The sequence below is a fragment of the Pleurodeles waltl genome, chromosome 4_2 (genome assembly GCF_031143425.1).
Source record: "Pleurodeles waltl isolate 20211129_DDA chromosome 4_2, aPleWal1.hap1.20221129, whole genome shotgun sequence".
In the NCBI taxonomy this organism is placed as follows: Eukaryota; Metazoa; Chordata; class Amphibia; order Caudata; family Salamandridae; genus Pleurodeles; species Pleurodeles waltl.
This window is the reverse complement of record NC_090443.1, coordinates 412,341,094-412,361,563: the sequence shown is the minus strand read 5'-3', so window position 1 is coordinate 412,361,563 and position 20,470 is coordinate 412,341,094.

The following is a 20,470-nucleotide window of genomic DNA, read 5'->3' as shown; positions in this document are numbered from 1 at the left end:
TGTGCATTTTTTAAAACTAGAGTCCTAGGGGAATCCAAGAAGGGGTGACTTGCGGGGCTCTGACCAGGTTCTGTTACCCAGAATCCTTTGCAAACCTCAAAAAGTGGCTAAAAAAACAAGTTTTCCTCACATTTCGGTGACAGCAAGTTCTGGAATCGGAGAGGAGCCACAAATTTCCTTCCACCCAGCGTTCCCCCAAGTCTCCCGATAAAAATGATACCTCACTTGTGTGGGTAGGCCTAGCGCCCGCGACAGGAAATGCCCCAAAACACAACGTGGACACATCCAATTTTTTGACAGAAAACACAGCTGTTTTTTGCAAAGTGGCTGCCTGTACATTTTGGCCTCTAGCTCAGTCGGCACCTAGGGAAACCTACCAAACCTGTGCATTTTTGAAAACTAGAGACCTAGGGGAATCCAAGATGGGGTGACTTGCGGGGCTCTGACCAGGTTCTGTTACCCAGAATCCTTTGCAAACCTCAAAAAGTGGCTAAAAAACAAGTTTTCCTCACATTTTGGTGACAGAAAGTTCTGGAATCTGAGAGGAGCCACAAATTTCCTTCCACCCAGCGTTCCCCCTAGTCTCCCGATATAAATGATACCTCACTTGTGTGGGTAGGCCTAGCGCCTGTGACAGGAAATGCCCCAAAACACAACGTGGACACATCCCATTTTTTGACAGAAAACACAGCTGTTTTTTGCAAAGTGCCTGCCTGTACATTTTGGCCTCTAGCTCAGTCGGCACCTAGGGAAACCTACCAAACCTGTGCATTTTTGAAAACGAGAGACCTAGGGGAATCCAAGATGGGGTGACTTGCGGGGCTCTGACCAGGTTCTGTTACCCAGAATCCTTTGCAAACCTCAAAAAGTGGCTAAAAAAACAAGTTTTCCTCACATTTCGGTGACAGAAAGTTCTGGAATCTGAGAGGAGCCACAAATTTCCTTCCACCCAGCGTTCCCCCAAGTCTCCCGATAAAAATTATACCTCACTTGTGTGGGTAGGCCTAGCGCCCGTGACAGGAAATGCCCCAAAACACAACGTGGACACATCCCATTTTTTGACAGAAAACACAGCTGTTTTTTGCAAAGTGCCTGCCTGTACATTTTGGCCTCTAGCTCAGTCGGCACCTAGGGAAACCTACCAAACCTGTGCATTATTTAAAACTAGAGACCTAGGGGAATCCAAGATGGGGTGACTTGCGGGGCTCTGACCAGGTTCTGTTACCCAGAATCCTTTGCAAACCTCAAAAAGTGGCTAAAAAAACAAGTTTTCCTCACATTTCGGTGACAGAAAGTTCTGGAATCTGAGAGGAGCCACAAATTTCCTTCCACCCATCGTTCCCCAAAGTCTCCCGATAAAAATGATACCTCACTTGTGTGGGTAGGCCTAGCGCCCGCGACAGGAAATGCCCCAAAACACACCGTGGACACATCCCATTTTTTTACAGAAAACACAGCTGTTTCTTGCAAAGTGCCTGCCTGTACATTTTGGCCTCTAGCTCAGTCGGCACCTAGGGAAACCTACCAAACCTGTGCATTTTTTAAAACTAGAGAGAGACCTAGGGGAATCCAAGATGGGGTGACTTGCGGGGCTCTGACCAGGTTCTGTTACCCAGAATCCTTTGCAAACCTCAAAAAGTGGCTAAAAAAACAAGTTTTCCTCACATTTCGGTGACAGAAAGTTCTGGAATCTGAAAGGAGCCACAAATTTCCTTCCACTCAGCGTTCCCCCAAGTCTCCCGATAAAAATGATACCTCACTTGTGTGGGTAGGCCTAGCGCCCGCGACAGGAAATGCCCCAAAACACAACGTGGACACATCCCATTTTTTGACAGAAAACACAGCTGTTTTTTGCAAAGTGCCTGCCTGTACATTTTGGCCTCTAGCTCAGTCGGCACCTAGGGAAACCTACCAAACCTGTGCATTTTTGAAAACTAGAGACCTAGGGGAATCCAAGATGGGGTGACTTGCGGGGCTCTGACCAGGTTCTGTTACCCAGAATCCTTTGCAAACCTCAAAAAGTGGCTAAAAAAACAAGTTTTCCTCACATTTCGGTGACAGAAAGTTCTGGAATCTGAGAGGAGCCACAAATTTCCTTCCACCCAGCGTTCCCCCAAGTCTCCCGATAAAAATGATACCTCACTTGTGTGGGTAGGCCTAGCGCCTGCGACGGAAATGGATCACACGAGGGTCAATGGTAGTCCTTGCTTGAGGTCTACTGTTAACCCTGGAGTGATTCATTCCTGAAGCAGGCACTAGGCGCAGGCACACAAGCGGGTTGTGTTTTTATCAGGACAAGTGGGGAAACACTGGGTGGTAGGAATTTTTAGGATCCCTGCAGATCCCTGGACTTCTTCTCATTGGAATGCAAGGAAAATGTGTTTTTAAGCACATTTTGTGATTTCAAGGGGATTGTGGGTGAAGGAAAACTGGTGAGAGCCACGCAAGTCCTGCACCCTTGGACTCCCCTGGTACTAGTTTGTTAAAGTTAACCCACCACTCACACTGGTTGGTTTTAGCACCTCCAGAAATTATGGTTTCAAAGCATGATTACTTATCAAAGTATCTGAATATTGAAACCAAGCCTTCTGAAGATGGGCCATAAAGCCGCGTCCAGGCACCAACCTCTTTATGGTCCATTCACACGCCATTCACGCACAACAAACAACCCTTTCATATCGCCAGCCACGGGTCCAATCCAACCAATCACTGCACTCACATTAACTTACCGCTGCCAGACAAGGGCCCATCACATTCACACGCCACAGAACAGAGTAAGTTTGACTACATTTTACCACCTGTCAAGTAACTGCCTCCTTCTTCCTAAACATTACCAAATGCATGCATAACGAACCTTTACTAATGACTTCTGTGACAGCCACCTGAGGCTCAGGAAGACATGTTTTTCATGCGCCTTTAACGCACTCTCTGTGCTAAATCCAACTCCTTCCAGTTTGTGGATGCAAGTTGGGGGTGTCCGAGTATGCCGTACAAAGCGATTCCTCGAACTGAGTGAGCATATCTACCTTTGAAACTAAGGGAGACATGCTGGGGATTTCTAATGATGTTACCTAAAGAGAAGGTCATAGGCTAACTGCCTCCTTCTTCCTTAACATTACCAAATGCATGCGTAACAAACCTTTACTAACGACTCCTGTGACAGCCACCTGAGGCTCAGGAAGACATGGTTTTCATGCGCCTTTAACACACTCTCTGTGCTAAATCCAACTCCTTCCAGTTTGTGGATGCAAGTTGGGGGTGTCCGAGTATGCCGTACAAAGCGATTCCTCGAACTGAGTGAGCATATCTACCTTTGAAACTAAGGGAGACATGCTGGGGACTTCTCATGATGTTCCCTAAAGAAAAGGTCATAGGCTATGAAAAAGGGTAGTGTTTGGAACATAGGGGAGTCCATGAGAACGTAGCATATGTCCAAGCCAACATTATGTGCAGTGATGTGACTATATTGCACTTATACAGCAAACTGAACATCTACTAAGTTCTGATGGAGGATGAACATGAAAAGCAGGTCAAACACTGACCTATACAAGTCATTCTCCTTCAGTGCTGGGATGGCACCAATGGGTTTGAATCCATAGGTGTAGATGATGTACATCTGTACTACCTTTACTATCTGCCTTCTACCTGTGCAATAACCCTGTGAAGGCACTCCTACCATAAGCTTTCCTTACCCATCCATGTCTCTGTTCTCATCAGAGTCCTGGCTAATCCTGTATAATAGCCAAGTGAACCTATACTAGTTTGTGGAAGCAAGTTGGGGGTTTCCAAGTATGCCGTACAAAGTGATTCCTCAAACTGAGAGAGCATATCTACTGTTGAAAGTAAGGTAGACATGCAGGTGAAGAAAGGGTACTCCGTGGCAATGTGGCATATGTTCTGTCCACTAGTATATGCAGTATGGGGAATATAATGCATGTTAATTGAACAGAACACTGACCACGCCAAAAGGAAGTCCATGATGAAGTAAAATTCTGTGGCTCCTTGCCTAACGAAGCAGTGGCCCATGGACGTTCGGTATCCATGCACTGCCACTGAAAGGATTACCCAACAGCAGCTCAACCTCTGTCGATTTCCCAGAACTTTGCTTTAGTATGATACAACGTAAAGCAAGTAGGTATACAGAGGCCTGGTTGTGATGGACACTGGGGACAGTAATACCGACTCTCCTGCAGCATTCCATGCTTTGAGCACACTTTACAGCGACGACATGGACAATCCTTTTTGGGTGTTTTAGGTATGCGATCAGCAAAGTGTCGCTCCTGCAGCCTTGCCACATCCTCCAGAACATATGAGGTGGAGGCTGCTGCTTCTTCTGTAACAGCAGTGAGGCTTTCAATTACAGACAACTGGAAGTCAAGGAAAGTCATGAGTCTTCCTGTGGTTGTCTGACGGTAAACAACATACGCATTATATGTTGCCATCTGAATCAGGTGGGTAAACAGTTTCTTGTACCAAGTGCGAGTTTTACGACACGCATTGTATGGTTGAAGAACCTGCTCGTTCTTGTCCACTCCACCCATGTACTTATTGTAATCGAGTATACAGATGGGCTTGTGGACTTCGGCCATCTGACCCCAAACCGTGATGGGAGACGTGCTCTCATCATGAATTGTAGTGAGCACGTATACATCACGCCTATCTAGGAACTTGACTGCGAGCAGTTCGTTAGAACGCAATGCAGTACTCTGTGATTTCTGGAGCTTCTTGCAAACAAGCTCCAGCGGGAATCCTTTGCGGTTACAACGAACTGTACCGCAGGCCACAGTGCCAGCTTTGTAGAGCTCACTGAACAGCTCTACTCCTGTATAGAAATTGTCCACATAAAGGTTATAACCTTTGTGAAGAAGTGGCTGGACAAGTTCCCATACAATCTTACCTGTGACCCCTAACGCGGGAGGGCAACCTACAGGGTTTAGGGTAGAATCCTTCCCTGTATACACTCTCAAGCTGTACACATAGCCAGTAGAGCTCTCACACAGCATGTACAGCTTTATGCCATAGCGAGCTCTTTTGCTCGCAATGTACTGTCTGAAAAGCAGCCGTCCTTTGTACAGGATCAAGGACTCATCGACTGCTATATTCTTTCCAGGAGTATAGATCTCTGGAAACCTGGCAGACAAATGTTCCACGACAGGCCGAATTTTGAACAACCTGTCATGATCTGGATGGTCCCGGGGCAATGCAGCAGAATTGTCATTGAAATGCAGCATGCGCTGCAGTAGCAAAAAACGATCTCTGCTCATGTATGGTGCGAAGATGGGAGTTACCCAAACCGTGCGAGTCATCCAGTAGGACTGCAAGCTGGGTTTCTGCACTAACCCCCTTTTGAGCGTAAGGCCCAAAAATATCTTCAACTCCGCCAGCGAAGTGGGGGTCCACTGGCGTGCCCTAGAACGGGGCCCTAGAGTGCCTCCGCGCTCCCTCAGAAATTGGTCTGCACGCAAATTTGTTTGCTGCACAACTTTCTGAAGAAAGTCAGCATCCAAAAATAGATAGATGTAGTCGACTGACAAAAAGTTAGCTGTATCGAATTTACATCCATCGTCACCAGTAAAAGGTGGAATTTGGGGCTGAACCAAACAGTGGGGCTGCCAAGAGAGCGTTTAATAAATTGTGAGGGGGTGCCACCTGTCCCCCGCAGCCCAGAGGAGTGCCACCTCCCTGGGGTACATTGTTTAATAAAATGCAGGACCGCCACCTTCCCAGGGCTACACCTAAAGAGATTGTGGGGATCTGTCTGGTCCACCAGCAGCCCTGGGGACCACCACCTCGCTGGGGCGACATCTTAAGAGAATGTGGGGGGCTGCCCAGCCCCTATTCAGCCCCAGGCACCACCAGCTCTTCGGACCTACACCTAAAGAGAAAGTGGGGGCTGCCCACCCGCCCCTCAGCCCCAGGGACCACCTCCCAAGGGCACATTGTTTTATAAAATGAGGGGGCTGTCTGATCCCCACAGCCCCGGGACCGCCACCTCCCCAGGGCACTTTGTTTAATAAAATGCCGGGGGTGGCTGACCCCCACCAGCCCTGCGGACTGCCACCTCCCAGGGCCACATTGTTCAATAAAATGCAGGGGGTCTGCCCGGCACCACCACCTCCCCAGGGCTACACCTAAAGAGAATGTGGGGCCGCTTTCCCCTCCCCAGCAGCCTCAGGGACCACCACCTCCCTGGGGCCACAACTTACATGAATATGGGGGAGCTGCCTCGCTCCTACGCAGCCCCAGGGACCGCCACTTCCCTGGTGCACATTGTTTAATAAAATGTGAGGAGGGGTGCCACCTGCCCCCGCAGCCTGAGGTGTACCACCTCACTGGGGCACATTGTTTACTAAAAGGCAGGACCGCCACCTCCCCAGGGCTGCACCTAAAGAGATTGTGGGGGTCTGCCTGGTCCCCCTAGCAGCCCTGGGGACCACCACCTTCCTGGGGCTACATCTTAAGAGGATCTAGGGGGCTTCCCACCCTGCCCCTCAGGCCCGGGAACCGCCTCCCAAGGGCACATTGTTTAATAAAATGAGGGGGGCTGTCTGATTCCCCACAGCCCCGGGACTGCCACCTCCCAGGGCACTTTGTTTAATGCAGGGGGGCTGCCCAGCCCCCCTGCAGCCCCGGGGACCACCACCTGCCCAGGGCTACACCTAAAGAGAATGAGAGGGGACTGCCTCCCAGGGCAACTTAGGAGAATGCAGGGGGCTCTGCAGCCCCGGGGACTGCCCCCTCCCTAGGGCACATTGTTAATGTGGGGGCTGTCTTGCTCCCCGCAGACCCAGGGACCACCCCCTCCCCAGGGCACAATGTTTAATAAAATGTGGGGGATGCCTCCTGGCCCCCCTGCAGCCCCAAAGACTGCCAACTCCCTGGGGCTCATTGTTTAATAAAGTGCAGGGTGGCCCACAGCCCCCCACAGCCCTGGGGACCACCACCTTCCCAAGGCTACACCTAAAGAGAATGCAGGGGCAGCATAGTCCCCCCGCAGCCCCAGGGACTGCCACCTCCCCAGGACTACACCTGAAGAGAAAGCACGGGCCGCCCAGGTACCCTGCAGCCCCAGAGACCGCCACCTCCCCAGGTCACATTGTTCAATAAAATGCCCTACCTGCCTGATAAAATGCAGTGGCAGCCAGGTCCCCCTCCCCAGCCCTGGGGTACCACCACCTCCCTGGGGTTACAACTTAGGAGAATACCAGGGTGGGCCACCCAGCCCCTCTGTAGCGCTGGAGACCACCACCTCCCCAGGGCTACAACTTAAGAGAATGCAGGAGGCCGCCAGGCCTCCCCACAGCCCCAGGGACTGCCATCTCCCCAGGGCACATTGTTTAAGAAAATGCGTGGAGGGGAGGGCTGTCCGGCCCCCCTGCAGCCCTGGGGACCACCACCAGCACAGGCCTACACCTAAAGAGAATGCGGGGGGATTGCCTCCCCAAGGCTACAACTTAGGAGAATGCGGGGGGCCCCCCTGCAGCCCCGGGGACTGCCACCTTCCTAGGGCACATTGTTAATGTGGGCGCTGCCTGGCTCCCCGCAGACCTGGGAACCACCACCTCCCCATGGCACATTGTTTAATAAAATGCGGGGGATGCTGCCTGGCCCCCCTGCACCCAAGGACTGCCACCTCCCAGGTCCACATTGTTTAATAAATGCAGGAGGTCTGCCCAGTACTGCCACCTCCTCAGGGCTACACCTAATAAGAATGTGGGGGACCGCTTGCACCCCTCCGGCAGGCCATAGGACCACCACCTCCCTGGGGCTACAACTTAAGTGAATATGGGGGAACTGCCCAGCCCCTACGCACCACTAGGGATCGCCATCTCCCTGGGGGCACATTGTTTAATAAAATGCAGGTGGGCTGCCCGGCCCCCCTGCAGCCCCGGGGACCACCACCTGCCCAGGGCTACACCTAAAAATAATGAGGAGGGACTGCCTCCCCAGGGCTACAACTTAGGAGAATGAAGGGGGCCTCCTGTTGCCCTGGGGACTGCCACCTCCCTAGGGCACATTGTTAATGCGGGGCTGCCTTGCTCCCCACAGATCCAGGTACCACCACCTCCTCTGGGCACATTGTTTAATAAAATGCGGGGAATGCTGCCTGGCTCCCGTGCAGCCCTGAGGACTGCCAACTCCCTGGGGTACATTGTTTAATACAGTGCAGGGTGGCCCGGCCCCCCGCAGCCCTGGGGACCGCCACCTTCCCAAGGCTACACCTAAAGAGAATGCGAGGGCTGCCTGGTCCCCCCGCAGCTCCAGGGACTACCACCTCCCTGGAGTTACAACTTAAGAGAATGCGGGGGGCACCCGGCCCCAATGCAGCCCCAGGGACTGCCACCTCCCCGGGGCTACACCTAAAGGGAAAGTGGGGGGCCGTCCGGCCACCCTGCAGCGCAGGAGACCACCACCCCCCCATGTCACATTGTTCAATAAAATGCACTAGCTGCCTGATAAAATGCGGTGGCTACCCAGTCCCCCCCAGTCCAGGGGCCACCACCTCCCCGGGGTTACAACTTAGGAGAATACCAAGGTGGGCCATCCGGCCTCCCTGTAGCCCTGGAGACCACCAACTCCCCAGGGCTCCAATTTAAGAGAATGCGGGAGGCCGCCAGGCCACCCCCCCCCCCGCCCGCCACATCCCCAGGGACTGCCATCTCCCCAGGGCACATTGTTTAAGAAAATGCGCAGAGGGGGAGCTGCCCAGACCGCTGCAGCCCCGGGGACCACCACCTGCCCAGGGCTACATCTAAAGATAATGCAGGGGACTGCCTCCCCAGGGCTACAACTAAGGAGAATGCGGGGGACCCCCTGAAGCCCCGGGGACTGCCACCTCCCTAGGGTACATTGTTAATGTGGGGGCTGCCTGACTCCACGCAGACTGGGGAACCACCACCTCCTCAGGGCATATTGTTTAATAAAATACGGGGATGCCGCCTGACCCTCCTGCAGCCCGAGGACTCCCTAGGGCACATTGTTTAAAAAAGTACAGGGTGGTCCCTGGCACCCCCCCCCGCAGACCCAGGGACCACCACCTTCCCAAGGCTACACCCAAAGAGAATGTGGGGAGCTGCCATTGTCCCCCCCCCCGCAGCCCCGAGGACCACCACCTCCCTGGGGCTGCAACTTAAGAGAATGCGTGGGCTGCCCGGCCCCTACGCAGCCCCAGGGACTGCCATCTCCCTGGGGCTACACCTAAAGAGGAAGCGAGGGACTGCCCGGCCACCCTGCAGCCCCAGAGACCGCCACCGCCCCAGGGCACATTGTTCAATAAAATGGGCTAGCTGCCTGATAAAATGCGGTGGCTGCCCGGTCCTCCTCCAGCCCCGGGGACCACCACCTCCACAGGGTTACAACTTAGGAGAATACCAGGGTGGGCTGCCCGGCCCCCCTGAAGCCCTGAAGCCCACCCCCTCTCCAGAGCTACAACTTAAGATAATGCAGGAGGCCACCAGGCCCCCCCACAGCCCCAGGGACTGCTGTCTCCCCAGGGCACATTTTTTAAGAAAATGCGTGGAGTGGGGGTTGCCCGCCCCCCCTACGCCAGGGACCACCACCTACCCGGAGCTACACCTAAAGAGAATGCAGGGGATGGGGTCCCGTAGGCTGAGATTGGCCTGGGAGGGAGACCACGTGGCCCTGCCTCCCCCCAAAAAAATTTAATATTTTGTTTAGGCCAGGGCCCAAGGGATGTGGTCCCCAGGTCTGAGATCAGCCTGCGGAAGGGAGGGCACACAGCCCCCCTCCCCTCAAGTTGTTTTTTGAAGACTGGGCCCCAGGGAATAGGGTCCCCGAGCCGGAATTGGCCAGGAGTGGGGGGGAATCTGGACCTGTCGCCAACTTCCGCTGAGCACGGCCAAAGGATGGGTGCAGTATGGGATTGGGTGGCTAGGGGTTATGGGTGTTGGCCACAGGCCAGTCCCTACTGTCAACCTCACCAAGCACGGATGCAAGGTTGGGTGGGTATAGGGGCTTGGATGCAGGGTCTGCAGCCAAACCCTTCTGTGCATGGCCGAAGGCCATGTGCAGCTTGGGGTTGACTGGTTGTAGGGGTTGGCCATCGGGCCCGGTCCAGGCCCTGTGGCCAACCCTCACTGTACATCGTCTTTGGCCATGCGCAGCGTGAGGTTGGGTTGTTATAGGGAATGGACGCAGGCCAGGCCCTGTGACTAACTGCCGCCGCACACGGCCAAAGGCATTTAGTAGCGATTAGATTAAGCATTAGCAGAAGACATCTTGTAGTTAGCAACTATTGTGAACATTTCGCGAAATCCATTTTGTATTCATGGCAGCCATTTTCTCTGCCACATGCTGCCATGTGCTCGCCATGTGCTCTGTCCTACCTTCCTGTTAACTACTCTTGAAAATCTGTCTGGTGACAAGTTATATTTAGCATCTCCCACTTTGCACATGCCCAGTAAAGTCTGCAGCTGTTAGTAATTAGTAACCAATGGTAATGTGTATACTAGTCCTTGTAAACTGTTAGCCCCTCCTACCTGTCGACTGTGCATTTCCATATGACCTTATATGTATATAAGTCTTGCTTCTATAATTGTACCACCTCCTTTTAGCCCCTGCGTGGGTATAAAAGGACCATGCTCTCTTAGTTCAGTGTGCTACTTCAAACATTACCGAAGGGTGCTGTTTGAACTGTAGTACCACCTCATGAGGTTTAATAAACTTTGTCTTTTATTTCAGTTTCTGTGCCAACTTCTTCCTATATGGTCTGTGGACTTTGTGCAGAGAAGGGCGAACCCCTTGCACTAGTAGGCCTTGCTGAGGCTTACTTCGACAAATTGGCACCCGAACAGTAACTCATCGGCGACTCGGACGCTCGACGGATTGGTTGCGACGAAGGGTTGGGATCTCGCTGCGGACGATCAATGCCTGAGGAGACCCGAATCTTGGCCAACACTGCATTTTTCCCTTCTTTCTGATTTGACCATCCAGGTGGCGCCGGTCCTTGACTGAGATCCTTTTTGTTCATTCGTCGTGCAGTGACCATTTGGTCGATTTTAGAACTTGGCAGTTGGAACCTAGACGCTCTGTGATTGGTAAGAGCAGTTTTACGGCACTTGCTGTGGGTTTTGATGCCTTTGTTTTACCACTTACTGTGTCTCTCGTGTTTTGGGTGACTAGTCAATTTGTGTCCTTTGAATTGATATATAAATTGAAATTTATATAGGCAGCTAATGAGGAGAATTTTCTCCAATTTAATTTTGATTTGAACGGCACTTTAAGTGCTACCTTGATTATAATACTGCATATTCTGCACTATTTTTGGCATGCCTGTTTTTAGCGCACTTCGTAGGATGTGTTGCTTTTGTAATGGTACCAATTTGAGACTGGAAGAATTGCAACCGGCACCCCCAGAGGGGACGCCCAATAGAGATATGTATGTTAAACATGGTCTTTCTTCTATAATGTACAGCACATTATGGAATAAATACACTTGTGCGGATCCTGAGTTCGTTGGCCTATGCATGGCTCATTTGATTTGCGAAAGATTGAGTATGTGGAACAATGTATGTATAAGCAAAGTTCAAGCCAAGATATGTTTGACTGTGTACGAATGTGGGAGAAAGAAGTGCGTGGACGAGTGAAGCGTGAGCATGCCTTGCTTGAGAAAGAACAGCGGAAGAATGTATATGTGAAAGCATTGGAAATGAGAAAGAAAGAAAGAAATGACTTAAAGGAGATAGAAGAGAAAGAACGTAAATTACAGGTAACTGGCCAATACACTGTTCGGCAACCTCTCTATTCTATTCTTAATAAACCACACAATGATTTTTTGTTACTAGATCGCCCTCCACCTCCGTATGTCGTTCCTTCTGCCCCTCATGAGTTAGCTGAGGTCTCCGGTACGGAGCAACAGAAGATACGAGACAGTCGCTCTATGTTGCCTGCTGACCGTGCGTCTGTGCTTAGATCTATTGCTCGTAAAGCAATTCGTAGCGTTGTCTCTGCTTCTGAACTTTTAGACAACATGAAAGGGTGGACGGAAAAGGAGCAGCTATATTTTACTGAAGCATTTGCCACAGAAGTTATTGAACCATTTTGGAAATATTCTGATGAGTTAGAGCCCGATGATGTAGCAGCTGATCATAAGCAAATGCGTGATGGTCTTTTTGTTTTCTCCCAGGTGGCTGATGCAATCAGGCGTTTGGTGAAATTATGTGTTGCGGCAGTCCGTTTGCAAGAGGAGAAATGGGCCGTGGACGTAGTTGCACGGATATCTCAGACCGGCGGGGTGCAAGCTTCCATCTTTGGAACAGATAAGACTATGATAGTTCACGTGAAACCAATGCGGGAGGCCACGCCTTTGTATGTTCCTCCTAAAGGATTGGGTACAAGTGATGATAAAACTTCTGTTGATGCTAAGGGTTATTTTATTTATAATTGGGTGTATACTCCTTGGAATAGGGCAGATGTAATGGCACTTAAAACAGCATTACCTGACCCGCGGAAAAATCCAGCCGCCTTTTATGAGGAAGTTGAGGGAGCAATTAGTTCTTGTACTATAACTTTGGCTGACATTGATTTATTTTTTGGATTGATATTACCACCAGATATGTGGAGAACTGTTCATAAAGTTGATGATCGTGTAGTTTTTGGGGCGTCATGGAAAGAATTAGAACTGATGGATGGGAATAGGGAACCTGCGAAAAAGCTGTATCAGTTGATTCTAGATCTTCCCGCAGCCATATTAGTTAAGTTAAAAACGATTATTCCCCCTAAAAAGATAGATTGGACTGTTTTAGCATCTTGTAAGCAAAAGGCAGATGAATCGGTCTCTGATTTCTTTACACGCTTTGAAGAAGCATTTCATGATTTTAGCGGCCAGTTATTGTCAGATGATACGGGCAGACATTTGTTCATCGATAAATATGTCGCAAATTTGTTACCAGGAATAGCTAGTCATCTAAAAGCTAGTGAAAGTTCATGGACTACCTCTACTCAGGTTTCTCTTTTGACTATGGCTCAGTATTATGAACGTCAGGAATTAGAAGCAAAAGGTAGCGAGGATAAAAAGATTAAAGAATTAAAGACGAAGGTTATGTTGGCTCAAGCTTATGGTCCGCCTTTTAGAGGTAGTGATAGAGGTGGACGTGGATCTTATGGTTCTTCTTACACTCGTTCGAATTTGTCTGTTGATCAGTGTGCGTATTGTAAAAAAATTGGGCATTGGGCTGCCGATTGTCCAGCGCTACGTGTTCAGCAGTGTTCACGTGGTCGGGGACAAATGAGAAATCGCTCAGGATATTCAGGGCCTAGAAGAAGCACAAATGATCATGCTAGGGTTGATGCTAATGTACGAGGGCAGGATGGGTTTAACACTTTTGATAGACAGAACCAATACCAGATGTCTAACTATGTGCAGCCTGATTTCCAAGATTCTGCTTATGCATAGGATTGCCTAGGATGGGGTAAGGAATCAGTTGAAGTTCCAGTAGATCAGAGTGGTCCCTATGTTACAGCACATGTTTTGGGTTCTACTGATCAGATTCTGGTTGATACAGGAGCTACTCGTAGCGCCTTGTCTAAACAAATGGTTCCAAGGGCTCCCCTGTCTGGCTTAACCATTACATCGATAGGTTTCGATGGAACACCTTCCCCTAGCCAATTGTCACAACCACTTGCATTCCATGTTGATAAATTTACGGCTCCATGTCCGTTTTTGCTTTCTCCAAATACACCAGACAATATTGTGGGTCTTGATATGCTCAATTATTTCAGGGCTACAATACGATGCTCTCCTGAAGGGGTGCATGTTATTTTAAATGATAATCATCCTGTGATGGAAAGAGTTTGTCTTGTTAAAGAGGATATTGCATTAGCTTCACTCCCTAGTACTTTGTGGGCTACTTCAGATACTGATGTGGGACAAATGATTATTCCACTGGTACATATTAGTGTCAAGGAGGGAGCTGTATTGCCACGTTTGCCTCAATATAAAATTTCACAGGAGGGCGAAGAAGCACTCACACGAATTGTGCATGATCTTATTGCAGTTGGAGTTGTTGAGGAAGTTCCGTATAATGTTTGTAACAGTCCGATTCTTTCTATTCTGAAAAAGGATACTGATACTAGGATTTACCGATTCATTATTGATTTACGAGAAGTGAATAAGATTGTGGTACCACAATATTGTGTGGTATCTGACATCATGACACTTCTTACTTTGGTTCCCCCGACAACAACTAAGTTCTCTGTGATAGACTTGAAGAATGCTTTCTTTTCGATTCCTATTCATCCTGACAGACAATATTTCTTTGGTTTTACTTTGAATAAACGATCATCTAGATTTTGCAGAGTTCCTCAAGGCTATACTGAGAGTCCTAGTATTTATAGTCAAGCATTAAAACGACAACTTGATTCTTTTGTTTTGCCTGAAGTTGTGGCTCTCATACAATATGTCGATGATATTTTGTTGGCAGCTGATACCCCTGAGCAATGTGAAAAGTGCACTTTGTCCTTACTTTCTTTTCTTGCTTCACACCATCATAAAGTGTCACGAAAGAAATTGCAACATTGTAGACCAAAGGTAACCTATTTAGGTCACCTTTTGTCTAAGGAGGGCCGTTGTAGGAAGTTGGCTCGGTATGCACTATTTCAAAGTAAGGAATAGTATGCACAGAGTCCAAGGGTTCCCCTTAGAGGTAAGATAGTGGCAAAAAGAGATAATACTAATGCTCTATTTTGTGGTAGTGTGGTCGAGCAGTAGGCTTATCAAAGGAGTAGTGTTACGCATTTGTTGTACATACACACAGGCAATAAATGAGGAACACACACTCAGAAACAATTCCAGGCCAATAGGTTTTTGTTATAGAAAAATATATTTTCTTAGTTTATTTTAAGAACCACAGGTTCAAATTCTACATGTAATATCTCATTTGAAAGGTATTGCAGGTAAGTACTTTAGCAACTTTGAATAATCACAATAGCATATATACTTTTTACATAAAACACATTTAGCTGTTTTAAAAGTGGACACAGTGCAATTTCCACAGTTCCTGGGGGAGGTAAAGTAATGTTAGTTCTTGCAGGTAAGTAAACCACCTATGGGGTTCAAATTGGGGTCCAAGGTAGCCCACCGTTGGGGGTTCAGAGCAACCCCAAAGTTACCACACCAGCAGCTCAGGGCCGGTCAGGTGCAGAGTTCAAAGTGGTGCCCAAAACGCATAGGCTTCAATAGAGAGAAGGGGGTGCCCCGGTTCCAGTCTGCCAGCAGGTAAGTACCCGCGTCTTCGGAGGGCAGACCAGGGGGGTTTTGTAGGGCACCGGGGGGGACACAAGCTCACACAAAAAGTACACCCTCAGCGGCACTGGGGCGGCCGGGTGCAGTGTGTAAACACGCGTCGGGTTTCCAATGGATTTCAATGGGAGACCAAGGGGTCTCTTCAGCGATGCAGGCAGGCAAGGGGGGGGCTCCTCGGGGTAGCCACTACCTGGGCAAGGGAGAGGGCCTCCTGGGGGTCACTCCTGCACTGGAGTTCCGATCTTTCAGGTCCTGGGGGCTGCGGGTGCAGAGTCTTTACCAGGCGTCGGGATCTGGGAAACAGGCAGTCGCGGTCAGGGGGAGCCTCGGGATTCCCTCTGCAGGCATCGCTGTGGGGACTCAGGGGGGGCAACTCTGGCTACTCTCATTCTCGTAGTCGCCAGGGAGTCCTCCCTGAAGTGTTGTTTCTCCACAAGTCGAGCCGGGGGCGTCGGGTGCAGAGTAGCAAGTGTCACGCTTCCGGCGGGAAACGCAGTTGTCTTGAAGTTGCTTTTTTGAAACAAAGTTGCAGTCTTGGGTGAACAGAGCCGCTGTCCTCAGGAGTTTCTTGGTCCTTCTAGAGCAGGGCAGTCCTCTGAGGATTCAGAGGTCGCTGGTCCTGGGGAAAGCGTCGCTGGAGCAGTGTCTTTAGAAGTGGGGAGACAGGCCGGTAGAGCTGGGGCCAAAGCAGTTGGTGTCTCCGTCTTCTCTGCAGGGTTTTTCAGCTCAGCAGTCCTCTTCTTCTTAGGTTGCAGGAATCTAAATTCTTAGGTTCAGGGGAGCCCTTAAATACTAAATTTAAGGGTGTGTTTAGGTCTGGGGGGTTAGTAGCCAATGGCTACTAGCCCTGAGGGTGGGTACACCCTCTTTGTGCCTCCTCCCAAGGGGAGGGTGTCACATTCCTATCCTTATTTGGGGAATCCTCCATCTGCAAGATGGAGGATTTCTAAAAGTTAGAGTCACTTTAGCTCAGGACACCTTAGGGGCTGTCCTGGCTGGCCAGTGACTCCTCCTTGTTATTCTCATTATTTTCTCCGGCCTTGCCGCCAAAAGTGGGGCCGTGGCCGGAGGGGGCGGGCAACTCCACTAGCTGGAGTGCCCTGCGGTGCTGGAACAAAGGGGGTGAGCCTTTGAGGCTCACCGCCAGGTGTTACAGCTCCTGCCTGGGGGAGGTGTTAGCATCTCCACCCAGTGCAGGCTTTGTTACTGGCCTCAGAGTGACAAAGGCACTCTCCCCATGCGGCCAGCAACATGTCTCGAGTGTGGCAGGCTGCTAAAACCAGTCAGCCTACACGGGTAGTTGGTTTAAGTTTCAGGGGGCACCTCTAAGGTGTCCTCTGGGGTGTAGTTTACAATAAAATGTACACTGGCATCAGTGTGCATTTATTGTGCTGAGAAGTTTGATACCAAACTTCCCAGTTTTCAGTGTAGCCATTATGGTGCTGTGGAGTTCGTGTTTGACAGACTCCCAGACCATATACTCTTATGGCTACCCTGCACTTACAATGTCTAAGGTTTGGCTTAGACACTGTAGGGGCACAGTTCTCATGCACTGGTGCCCTCATCTATGGTATAGTGCACCCTGCCTTAGGGCTGTAAGGCCTGCTAGAGGGGTGACTTATCTATACCGCATAGGCAGTGTGAGGTTGGCATGGCACCCTGAGGGGAGTGCCATGTCGACTTACTCGTTTTGTCCTCACCAGCACACACAAGCTGGCAAGCAGTGTGTCTGTGCTGAGTGAGGGGTCCCCAGGGTGGCATAAGATATGCTGCAGCCCTTAGAGACCTTCCCTGGCATCAGGGCCCTTGGTACCAGGGGTACCAGTTACAAGGGACTTACCTGGATGCCAGGGTGTGCCAATTGTGGAATCAAAAGTACAGGTTAGGGAAAGAACACTGGTGCTGGGGCCTGGTTAGCAGTTCAAAACATAGCATCAGCAAAGGCAAAAAGTCAGGGGGTAACCATGCCAAGGAGGCATTTCCTTACACAACCCCCCCCCCCCAAACGAAAGAGGATGAGACTAACCTTTCCCAAGAGAGTCTTCATTTTCTAAGTGGAAGAACCTGGAAAGGCCATCTGCATTGGCATGGGCAGTCCCAGGTCTGTGTTCCACTATAAAGTCCATTCCCTGTAGGGAGGTGGACCACCTCAACAGTTTTGGATTTTCACCTTTAATTGGCATCAGCCATCTGAGAGGTCTGTGGTCAGTTTGAACTAGGAAGTGGGTACCAAAGAGGTATGGTCTCAGCTTCTTCAGGGACCAAACCACAGCAAAGGCCTCCCTCTCAATGGCACTCCAACGCTGCTCCCTGGGGAGTAACCTCCTGCTAATGAAAGCAACAGGCTGGTCAAGGCCATCATCATTTGTTTGGGACAAAACTGCCCCTATCCCATGTTCAGAGGCATCTGTCTGCACAATTAACTGCTTGGAGTAATCTGGAGCTTTTAGAACTGGTGCTGTGCACATTGCTTGTTTCAGGGTGTCAAAGTACACACGAAAGTACGGGGTTCTCTAAAAGCGGACGTCGCGGATATTAGCGTAGTCCTGGGTTGTATGTATTCCTATTTGGAAGGGTAAAGTCAGTGGAATGTCAGTTGGAAATTACCGAGTGGAACAGCGAGGGGTGGGAAGAAAGGGATTTCCTTTTACGGACTAGGTGGTCTCACACACTATATAGTGTCATGCTTCATCATTTGACCACCTAGACCCACCCAGGTAGGACAGTGCCACCTGGGCGGACTCAACCTCACTGTTAAAGGAACAGGAGGGAGTGCGTAAATAAACTTGTTTCTGGAAAGATCGGGATCCAGCTAATCTACTGAAAAACTAAAAACACCTAAGCAGACACCTGTGAAGAGCAACAAATTTAATGGTGGTGTCTGACTGGTGTAGTTAAAAAGGGGGGTTGGGACACCTCTGTGAGGACAAGGACTCACAGGGTCACCTAACTAATTACTAGCCAACATGTTTCTGCCCTCAAAAGTGAGCCAATGAAGGTCTCGGGGCATTCGTCAGGGCCTAGGATCCCTACGTCTCACGTTGGAGGAAAATACTCTATGGGGAAATCAAAGAGTGAAAAAATGAAAAATGAATGATCTACATTACCCAAGGAATTACCTTGAGGCGGCCCTTTTCTTAGAGGCAGCTAGCCTCTGGTATCCAGGAGGGGGAGTGTCCCCTTATAGTCACACATACATCAAAGGGGACGCTCGCCGTGCGCCTACTTCGTCCTCTCCTTGGACCGCTTGTTTCAGGGTGTCAAAGGCCTGTTGGCATTCTACAGTCCAGTTTACCTTCTTGGGCATTTTCTTGGAGGTGAGTTCTGTGAGGGCTGTCACAATGGATCCATATCCCTTCACAAACCTCCTATAGTACCCAGTCAAGCCAAGGAATGCCCTTGAGTCTGGGTTTTTGGAGCTGCCCAGTCCAGAATAGTCTGGATCTTAGGCTGGAGTGGCTGAACTTGGCCTCCACCTACAAGGTGTCCCAAGTAAACCACAGTTCCCTGCCCTATCTGGCATTTGGATGCCTTGATAGAGAGGCCTGCAGATTGCAGAGCCTTCAAAACCTTCTGCAGGTGGACCAGGTGATCCTGCCAGTTGGAGCTAAAGACAGCAATATCGTCAAGATAAGCTGCACTAAAGGACTCCAAGCCAACAAGGACTTGATTCACCAACCTTTGGAAGGTGGCAGGGGCATTCTTTAAACCAAAGGGCATAACAGTGAACTGATAATGCCCATCAGGTGTGGAGAATGCTGTCTTTTCTTTTGCTCCAGGTGCCATTTTGATTTGCCAGTACCCTGCTGTTAAGTCAAAGGTACTTAAGAATTTGGCAGCACCTAATTTGTCTATCAGTTCATCAGCTCTAGGAATGGGATGGGCATCTGTCTTGGTGACAAAATTAAGTCCTCTGTAGTCCACACAAAACCTCATCTCTCTCTTTCCATCTTTGGTGTGAGGTTTGGGGACTAAGACCACTGGGCTAGCCCAGGGGCTGTCAGAGTGCTCAATTACCCCCAATTCCAGCATCTTGTGGACTTCCACCTTGATGCTTTCCTTAACTTGATCAGACTGTCTGAATATTTTGTTTTTGACAGGCATGCTGTGTCCTGTGTCCACATCATGGGTACACAGGTGTGTCTGACCAGGGGTTAGGGAAAAGAGCTCAGCAAACTGTTGCAGGACCTTCCTACAGTCAGATTGCTGTTGGCCAGAGAGGGTGTCTGAATAGATCTCTCCATCTACTGAGCCATCATTAGGATCTGATGACAGAAGATCAGGGAGAGGCTCACTCTCAGCTTCCTGATCCTCATCTGTTACCATTAACAGATTCACATCAGCCCTGTCATGGAAGAGCTTAAGGCGGTTCACATGGATCACCCTCTTGGGGCTCCTGCTTGTGCCCAGGTCCACCAGGTAGGTGACCTGACTCTTCCTCTCTAGCACTGGGTAAGGGCCACTCCATTTATCCTGAAGTGCCCTGGGAGCCACAGGCTCCAGAACTCAGACTTTCTGCCCTGGTTGAAATTCAACTAGTGCAGCCTTTTGGTCATACCAAAACTTCTGGAGCTGTTGGCTGGCCTCAAGGTTTTTACTTGCCTTTTCCATGTACTCTGCCATCCTTGAGCGAAGGCCAAGGATATAGTCCACTATGTCTTGTTTAGGCTCATGAAGAGGTCTCTCCCAGCCTTCTTTCACAAGAGCTAGTGGTCCCCTTACAGGGTGGCCAAACAGAAGTTCAAAGGGTAAGAATCCTACTCCCTTCTGAGGCACCTCTCTGTAAGCGAAGAGTAGACATGGCAGGAGGATATCCCATCTCCTTTTGAGTTTTTCTGGGAGCCCCATGATCATGCCCTTTAATGTCTTGTCGATTCTCTCAACAAGGCCATTAGTTTGTGGATGATAGGGTGTAGTGAATTTATAAGTCACTCCACACTCATTCCACATGTGTTTCAGGTATGCTGACATGAAGTTGGTACCTCTGTCAGACACCACCTCCTTAGGGAAGCCCACTCTGGTAAAGATACCAATGAGGGCCTTGGCTACTGCAGGGGCAGTAGTCGACCTAAGGGGAATAGCTTCAGGATACCTAGTAGCATGATCCACTACTACTAGGATGTACATATTTCCTGAGGCTGTGGGAGGTTCAAGTGGACCCACTATGTCCACACCCACTCTTTCAAAGGGGACCCCCACCACTGGAAG